At 40.4% G+C, this 8,958-nt stretch overlaps 2 long non-coding RNA genes across 2 annotated transcripts in view; one reads left to right on the plus strand and one right to left on the minus strand.

The window, feature by feature from the left end:
• The window catches only part of LOC119263967, a 9,898-nt gene extending 4,077 nt beyond the window's left edge, over positions 1–5,821 (plus strand). Inside the window, exons 2-3 of the long non-coding RNA XR_005130670.1 lie at positions 3,681–3,854; positions 3,995–5,821. This is a non-coding gene — a long non-coding RNA (uncharacterized LOC119263967). The remainder of the gene's footprint in view (positions 1–3,680; positions 3,855–3,994) is intronic.
• Positions 5,822–6,678: 857 nt separating this feature from the next.
• On the minus strand, positions 6,679–8,690 carry LOC119263968. Its single transcript, XR_005130671.1, has 3 exons — positions 8,074–8,690; positions 7,147–7,176; positions 6,679–6,860 (listed from the first exon to the last, which is right to left on the minus strand). It is a non-coding gene; the product is annotated as an uncharacterized LOC119263968 (long non-coding RNA).
• Positions 8,691–8,958: the final 268 nt, after the last annotated feature.

Raw genomic sequence — 8,958 nt, forward strand, 5'->3', positions numbered from 1 at the left:
TAACAGTCAGATTTTAAATTTGTGTTGCATGAGCAAAGATTTTGTTGAGGTTTTCCAGAACCACCTCGACTCTCTTTATTTGGGGGGTAGATGTTTGACAGGAAGGAGTCAAGACGGGTCTGGACTTCTTGACTGTTGATAGCGTGGAGATATTTTTCAGTGCTGTCCTGAGCCCACCTGAGGGGTGGTCTGAGTTTGTACATTGGGCTGGGTTTTTGCCGATTATCATTTGTAGCTGTTCTTTTCAGGTATATAGTGATTTGGCTGTGGTCAGAGAGGGGTGTTAATGGCTTGACTGTGAAGGCTCTCAGGAAAGTCAGGTCCAGATCTGTTATAGTGTAGTCCACCATACTGCTGCCTAGAGCTGAGATGTAGGTGAGCTGACCAGAGGAGTTCCCTCGCAGCCGTCCGTTTACAATGTACAGACCCAGGGCTTCAACAGAGCTGCAGCAGGTTCTTCCCATGTGTGTTTATTGACTTGTTGCAGTTTTCTCTTGGGGGAGTAAGAGGGAAATATAATACTTTCTCCTGTTATAAAGTGATCACCTTGAGTGCTGATAAAGTCTGGTTGGTCTCCTGTTCTTGTGTTTAGGTCCCCACAGATAATTACATGGCCTTTTACGTGGTTTTTGGAAATGGCTGATTTCAGTTTCTAGATTTGGGAAGGTTTCTTCATTGAAATAGGGGGATTCTAATATTGCACAAAGGAATAGATTTTGAGGTGTTGGGATTAATTGCTTACTAATTTTTAACCACAGATTATTTTGTCCTTGTTTTATTGTTTCAATAGAATTGGTTAGTTCTGATTTAAACCATGTGAGCATCCCCCCTGAGTTTCTACCCTCACTCACTCCTTTTGACTTGGTGGAGGGGACCACTAACTCCCTGTAGCTTGGGGGACAACCAGTGGGTTCCTCTCCTCTACACCATGTTTCCTGCAAAAGTAATATATCAACATTTCTTACTTCCTTTAAAAAATCAGGGTTTCTACTTTTTAAACCAAATGAAGAGTTTAAACCTTAAATATTCCATACAGAAATGTGAAAAGATGTCATTCTGTTCAAGCTGAAGTGTTACTATTCATTTATTTTGAAATGAGAAAAATAATTGTAAATAAATAAAATAAATACTTTGAAAGTAGAATTTGACGTCTTAACCACTGAACTTAAATTGAGTTATATACTTTTTTTAATGTCCTTTACCTTTATGGTAATGTGACTCTTACCACAGACCCTGTCCCATTAGACTAGTGCAGATTTGGCTGAGCATCTGCTGTGTGTCTCTGAGCTCAGAGTTATTAGAGTTTGCTGGTCTGCTGACAGTCTGAGCGTAGGTCAGTGCTCCTGGCCTGGTCTGGAGTTGATGGGGAGGTGGAGCAGGGCCCTGGGGCAGTGGTGCAGTGTGTGTTCCTGTCATAGGTGCTGGTGCTGGCGGGAGGCTGGGGTTGTTACGGTGCCTCATCTGCCTATCTGGCTGTTCTGGATAGTGAGGGGTGTGGTGTCCAGGTCTCAGATGGAGGGCTTGTGGAGTTGTTCCTTCTCATTGGCTCATTCTCAGAGCTCATTTGCATGTAGCTGCCTCGGCATGTTGGGGAGACTTTTCAAAATTCAGCGGTCAACTGATGCTCTAGCTTTAGCCTTTAGCTTAGCTTTAGCTTTTATTGTCAAAGTCAGTTAAAATACGAGTAAAATGTTAAAATAATAATAAAATAGACGTTTTCTCTCTTTCTCTATCTCTCTGTCTCTTTGTCTCTCTATCTCTCTCTCTCTGGCTCGCTATCTCTGTCTCTCTCTCTCTGTCTCTTTATCTCTCTATCTCTCTCTCTCTGTCTCTCTCTCTGTCTCTCTCTCTGTCTCTCTCTGTCTATCTCTCTCTCTGTCTCTCTCTCTGTCTATCTCTCTCTCCCCCTCTCTCTAAAACACACTCTTTTTCTCTCTGTCTGTCTCTCTGGGTCTCTGTCGGTCTCTCTCTCTGTCTCTCTCTCTGTCTCTCTCTCTGTCTCTCTCTCTCTCTGTCTCTCTCTCTCTCTCTGTCTCTATCTCTCTGTCTCTCTCTCTCTCTGTCTCTATCTCTCTCTGTCTCTGTCTCTCTCTCTCTCCCTCTCTCTCTCTCTCTCTCTCTCTAAAACACTCTCTTCCTCTCCTAATGTTAAACAGTGTTTTGAGTGTTTTTACTGTAATAACAGTATTAAATGCTGTATTATTGCAGCTTCTGCACTAGTTTTGTATTGTATAGTTTTGTGGGTGTGTCAGTCGTATAGAACATAAAAGTGTAAAATGTCTGTAAATTGAACAGTTGCTGTGTTTGTTTATGTCCGTGTTCATATAAAACGAGTTCATCCAGTTTTATACTGAGTTGCCATGTGAACAGCTTATTAGTAATATTGATATTTTCTATGTTTATTCCTGTTATTAGTGTTGTAGATGGTATTGATAATAGTGTTGGGGAGTTAATAGCGAGTCATTTATCAGATTGAAAGCGCGTCTAGGATATTTTACTGTACCTGTGACTTTCATAATGGATTGCCGGTGGAAAAGTGGCCAATTCCGATTGTCACTGGTGAAACCACGTAGCCTGTGGGCGGGGCGAGATGGGCCAGTCTACCAATCGGAGAGGAGAATCCAAAACAAGCGTGAGGAAGATGGCGGGAGAGAGAGCTCGGGCCTGGTGATTGAGCGCGGCCAGTTTCGCCTCGGATCTGTTTGGATCTGGACTTTTGCTGTTGGTGGGTTTATTTTTTCACGGAAAGACAGAAGGAAGGAAGGTGACACCCAGGACTCAACCGCTAGCCAAACCGACGAGTGGTGAGCAGCTGTACGTGGAGCTTGAGAGCGCCGGGCCTCCACGTGTCTGTTTCAGCACATGACCTCTCCGCCATTGACCTCTCGCTCATGGAGAGCTGCGGACGGGAGGGTTGAATCTGTCTGTTGATTTCCGTGCAGCGAGCACTTTGTATATATTGTATCTGTGTGTCTGTGTCTGTGTGTATTGGCGTCGTTGGAGGAAGGATGTGGGGGTTTGGGGAAGGTCTGCACTAGTAAATAGATCAGTAAAAGCCGCGTCAGCGGTGGGAAAGAGTCGTTTGCGTGCTGAGATCAGTTGAGGGCGCTATTCTGTGCCGCCCCGTCCTTTATGGGGTTTGTAAGAACAGACTTTGTGGACCCCTATCAGGCTAAAGTCAACCAAAGCTCAGGGTAAGAATACAAGCAGCTTTTTTACAAGATGTGAGTTTAAAACTGATAAATAAAAAACACTGTATGAAATTAGCACGAGTTCATTTAGTGATCAGATCAGACCAAACACAGCTTTGATGAATAAAGACTGAGTTCATTTCATTGAGTTTATTTAATATCATGTTGGCGATGCGCCTGACAAAGTACCATTTCACCCCAAAGGGGAGGTTCTTTACTGTACGTTATTTTCTGTTTATAATAATAAAGTGAGAAGTGACATTTTTACATAAACACTTCATCTCTCACTTCATGTCTCTCTAACAAAAAAATCTCCCCCACAAAATATCATGTTCTACATTTCTGTCTTGTTTTTTCTTCTTTGATGTGTGTTTGTTTATATGAGAGGATCATACAGAATGAATTTAATTATGCAGTTTTTTCTTCTGCTTAATTGCTTGTGTGAGATGTTGGTGTTTGTATAGATTGTTTTTCTCCATCTCTCTACAGATTACGTCACTGCAGTATTACAGAGAAAGGCTGTAAAGCTCTGGTTAAAGCTTTGAAATTAAATCCTTCACACTTGAGAAAGCTGGTTCTGTATGAAAATGAACCAGGAGAGTCAGGAGTGAAGATGCTTTCTGCTCTACTAGAAGGTCCTCACTATAAACTGGAGGAACTACAGTAAGTTACTAACCTGCTTTGCATTTGTTGTTTACATGCAGCTCACAGAAAAGCTGATCCAAACCTGATTCCAACAGAACCCTGACCTTCAGAGTCCTCATCTTCATGTCTGACTTTCTGTCTTATTTTGTGTTTTACAGCATCTGAAGACGATCCACACATTAACTGGTAGGAGCCTCTCACACTCAGGGCTTATGAGCAGAGGACGACGTCTCATAGAACCAGTCTTGGTGGTCAAGTTTGGTCTGTTTTCCTGTATAACAGTGGCTGCAGCTTGGACAGTACGTCTGTCAAACTCCTGACATTTGAGGACGACCCCACATTGTTTAGCAGGACACAAGGTGCTTCTCCTCCTCCCAAAGTGCCTGGACTCAACATCAACCCTCTCAAACCAGTGGAAACGTTGACAGACTTTCATAAACTCACTCTAGAAATCAAGACTTTCTGATCTGCAGTTTAAGCAGATACATAGTATACGTGGTTGTAGTTTTCCTCCTCACGGTCAGTTATTCTGTATTCAGTTTGAGTTTGATATGTACTTTATGTAATGCCTTTAAATTATTTTATACATTGTTTTTCTTCACGAAACTTTAATACTAAAAGCCTGTGGACATGAAATCATCCTGAAATCATCATATCAAAGACCAGTTATTTAAACCAAGGGGTGGTGTGGTCTTCATGGTGAAAGCCTGAGGTCATCACAGAAAAGGCCAGCTGTGTTAGCCTAAGGTGGTTCAGTGTACTTGGTAACAGCCTGAGGTCATCACTGCAACACTTAGCTATACACACTATAGTTTCCATGGTAACAGGTTAAGGTGATCATAGTAAATCCCGGCTTTGTCAGGCTCTGGATAATTTAGTCTACATAACAGTCTGGGCTCATTATAGTCAGAGCCTAAAGTTAAACTCCAAATATCTGATTACATGTTAAAGTTGGTGAGATTAAAACCTTCCAAGAACAAACGAACATCGACTTTCCAACCAGAGCAAAATGTTTCAAGCAAGATGGAGAAGCAGAATAGAAACACCAGCTTTTCACTCCAATATTATGTTTGGTTAAGCTCATAAGACTTTGGGCACAAACCTCACAAAGTCTTTTCACAGAGTCCTTAAACAAAAAGGCAGAATGTCTGTGTAGCTCAAAAACTGACAGACCTGAATGTTTTACTTTCTCAAGTTTCTCCTCCTTAACCTCATGGCAGGTGCATGTGGTGTCACTATGACAACCAGCTACATTGATGGGGAGCTGTACCTGCAGGGGAAAAGGATGTAGCTGGTACCAAAAGCAGAACTGAGCTGAGTCGTATCATGAAGTGGAAAAGCACCATCAGTGTGATCTTTGCTCCATTTTGACTCTTGTGAGAAAATGCTGACCTCAGTCCGAATGTCCACCAGGTGGCAGTAATTACTGCTGTTGACAGAATCCCTGAAAATTCATCTGAACAAAATTCCTTTGAGGGGAAAAACCTCAAAAATCTCAGGACACCTAAAAGCCTTAAAAACATCATCTGTGTCTTTTTTGGTTTTGATTAATAAAAACACCACATTTTATTTTGAGAAAACGACGTCACGAACAGATTCATGACAAAAACTAAAGAAGAATCAAATCTACATGTTGTTTAAAATAAATCCTTACTGCAAACACAACCTTCATACCAAAAGACTCTTTTTCTACAGCTTCCTCCTGTTTGTTCTGTCATGCCTCTTGCAGAACTTCCCAGATGTTTATGGAGCTGGATGGATACTGAAACTGTCCGAGCAGCTCCTTAGAGCTGACCGATCAAGGTGGAGTGACCTTAATTCAGTCAGTCCTTCACTGAGAGGATCGTCTCTGTCTCTGTTCTCTCCATTTACAGGATTCATTCACTTTGTTTAAACAGCAACACTGAAAATCAAACTTTACTGAAAATCTTCAAAACTTTGTGGTCAAATGTTCGGCAGGCAGTTTACAGAGCCGTGAAGATGTATTTGCCTCATTTAAGGCAAAATAATAAAAAAGTAGAAAAAATAAAAAGTTCTCCAACACCAACTGGCCCTGTGTTCCTCAATCAACCAGTTCACCACACACTGTAAAAAACAACCTATAGAATCTACTCAATAAATGTGAGGTAACAATTTGCACTCAGTTTGTTTGGGTAGATTTCACCCCATATATTGAATAAATATTACTTAAATGTATCAGTTATGACACACTAAAAATAGTAAGGTAAAACCTACCCAACATTTCTCAATACCGTTTACTTAAAAAAATGGAGTAACATTAACATAATTGTTACTTTTTTTATCTACTTCATTTATTAGTTATATATTATACATTATATTCTAATATGACTAGCTAACCACTACTTGTTCAGAGAAGGTTAAATTTACTCTTTAAAAAAATGTCAGACAATTTTGAGGCCAACTTTTTTTTATTAAGTGTGCCTTCAAAAACACAAAGATACAAAAGTATTTTTTTCACTATGCACACAGTTAAAACCAAAGTTTCTTGAACATGTACATCCTCTCAAACAGTCTTATGCTTCGTCCACCAAGGTGCTCAAAATATTGTCTTTCTGTGTGGAAATAACATGAATTACACACTAGGCATGTGAAAGAAAGGAGCTGGCCTGGTTTAGTAGTCTGGGGGTGATCCCTGGACAAATGTGTACGTAATGCACCCCATGTCCTAAATGAGCAAGGGCAATCCGAATGGAGACAGGGTATGGACTGGTTTCGACCAAAATGCCCATGTTGTAATCTGTAGTGTTTCAGTAGAGCCAATCGTTTTAAGGATGAGAAATTACATATTTTGCACAACCAAATCATCTGCAACAAGGCAACACTCCCATTTTAGTCCGTTTCGGGTCTTCAATAAGTGCTGAGTTTAGTCAGACACCCTCTTCACAAAAGTACAAATATTTTGTGTTCATATATCTTTTGTGAAAACTGGTATAAGGCCCACAGGAAAGAGAGTCCAAGACTTGAAGACCTTCACACAGAGAAGTCCAGGATATGCAGTTAACACTAGGAGACAGACAAGAGTCCACCTTTAGTTTCATACTGAAATTATTTTGTTTCTCAGGCTGTGTAACTGTCACACAAACTTAGACATGCAAAGTTTCACGTTCGGCCATGCTCATTGCAACACTTGGATGTTAGTCTGGAGCCCTGTAGTGAAGGCTCAATTCTTTTCTTTTACATATATTCTAAGGGTTCAGTTTCATTTATTTGTCTACAAATATAGACTAATTAGAAATGACAACACTTCAGATTAACTTACATTAATGAGTAAAGTTAGGTGAAAACTTACCTTCAGGTTGAAACGATGTGAGAGTTTGGCCTGTGAGAATGCACATTACAAACAGGGGTCACATTTTTATCAACCAACAACAAGCATACTTATCAATAATAACACATACTAATGATGTCTAATAAAGTAAACTAACAATTGAAGATAATCTGCTAATCAGCTCCTTAACTATACGGTCCCTGCTACCAAACAAGCACAGAACTCACCAACAACAAAACGGCACCTTTCGACATGCCATGAGACCGACATAAACCTTTAGCTACACCACTTAGTCAATTAACCTTAACCAATTAAACTAGCAAGCTGAGGCTAACTGATTATTAGTCAGACTTGCACATAAAACATTAAATGCTTGCTGTGCTTTTACCTACCATAGCTAGCTAGCTAGCGATAATTTATCCAGCCACCGCTCTCTTACACACACCGCCACCGCCGTCGCCCATACAACAAATCAAAGTCGGTATAGGCCAAATTAACTAGGTTAGCCGATTTATCCAGCTCGTCCACAGACGGAGTTAGCGCGCTAGCTAAATGTTTTAACTAGCTTAGCTTGCTACACTAGCTAGTTGGCCTAGGTTAGCTAGCTAAATAGTTTATCCAGCCTCCACCCTCTTCCACATACCGACTTAGTGTGCTAGCCATCTGCTTTAGCTAGTTAGTTAGTTTACCTGTGTAATCTAGCTAATTTATCAAGCAAAGCAACCACCTTCGTCCACAGACGGAGTTAGCGCGCTAGCCAAATGCGTCAGCTAGCTAGTTAGCTTACCTAGGCTAACTAGCTAATTTATCCAGTGACCACCCTCGTCCACATACAGTTTGTGCGCTATTAAAATGCATTAGCTAACGTTAGTTAACCTATGTTAGGAACTAATTTAACCAACTACTCTTGTTCATATACAGAGATAACTCGCTAGCAAAATGCCTTACCAGACCAGCTAAATGTGCTAGTGGGCACCATATTCGGCTGTAAGTACTGTGAAGCCCGCGCGAGGGAAATAATCACAAACGTGCCTCCTGAGTCCAGTCCAGTGGCGTTCAGACAGTCACAGCCTGCCACTACACTGCTTGTGTTCCTATCAGTGTTCACCTCATACTAATTAGGGGAAACACTGAAATCTGCAGGGGAATGGCAGCTAATCCAGGTCCGGGAGTCAGAATCACTGGTCTAATCAAAATACACCAAACAGTGCCCAAGTTGAATTGCCCTACAAAGCCTCAGCAATGTTCACTTGTACACAACACAGACTACAAATCTTGTTCAAAGGGTTTACACTTACATTAAATTTAGCGCTCAAACACAGCAACATCTTACCTTCAAAACAGCAGCGCAGCAGCTCAACTCCCTCGAGGACAAAGGCACGCGGGTCCAGTAATTTTTGAGTATGTGTTACACTATTTTTTTAAGTTGCAGTTGTTACTGTTTACAAATAGGTAGTGTAGGTAGAATTTACCCATTATATATGTTTTCACCTGCTGACTAATATATTTGAGTATTTTTTAAACAATGTGCAAGGGTTATATATACTACCCTCCAAAATATTTTTTTACAGTGCATTTAGATTCTAACTGGGATCAATTAAACTAGACAAACCCAGGCTTGATTATTGGCAGCTCTACTGAAAGGGCCACCAACATTCCTCTTATATTCTTCAATAAATACTTATTAATAAATTAACATATTGAATTATTATTTAGTCCGTTTTTATTTTGCAGCTATTAAAATGATCAAATGTAAATAAATGTATTTTTATTATGATAATAATTATTGTTTTAACATTAAAATAAAGCAAATATCAAATTACATTTTTAAAT

Source organism: Pygocentrus nattereri, chromosome 9, assembly GCF_015220715.1.
Source record: "Pygocentrus nattereri isolate fPygNat1 chromosome 9, fPygNat1.pri, whole genome shotgun sequence".
Classification (NCBI taxonomy): domain Eukaryota; kingdom Metazoa; phylum Chordata; class Actinopteri; order Characiformes; family Serrasalmidae; genus Pygocentrus; species Pygocentrus nattereri.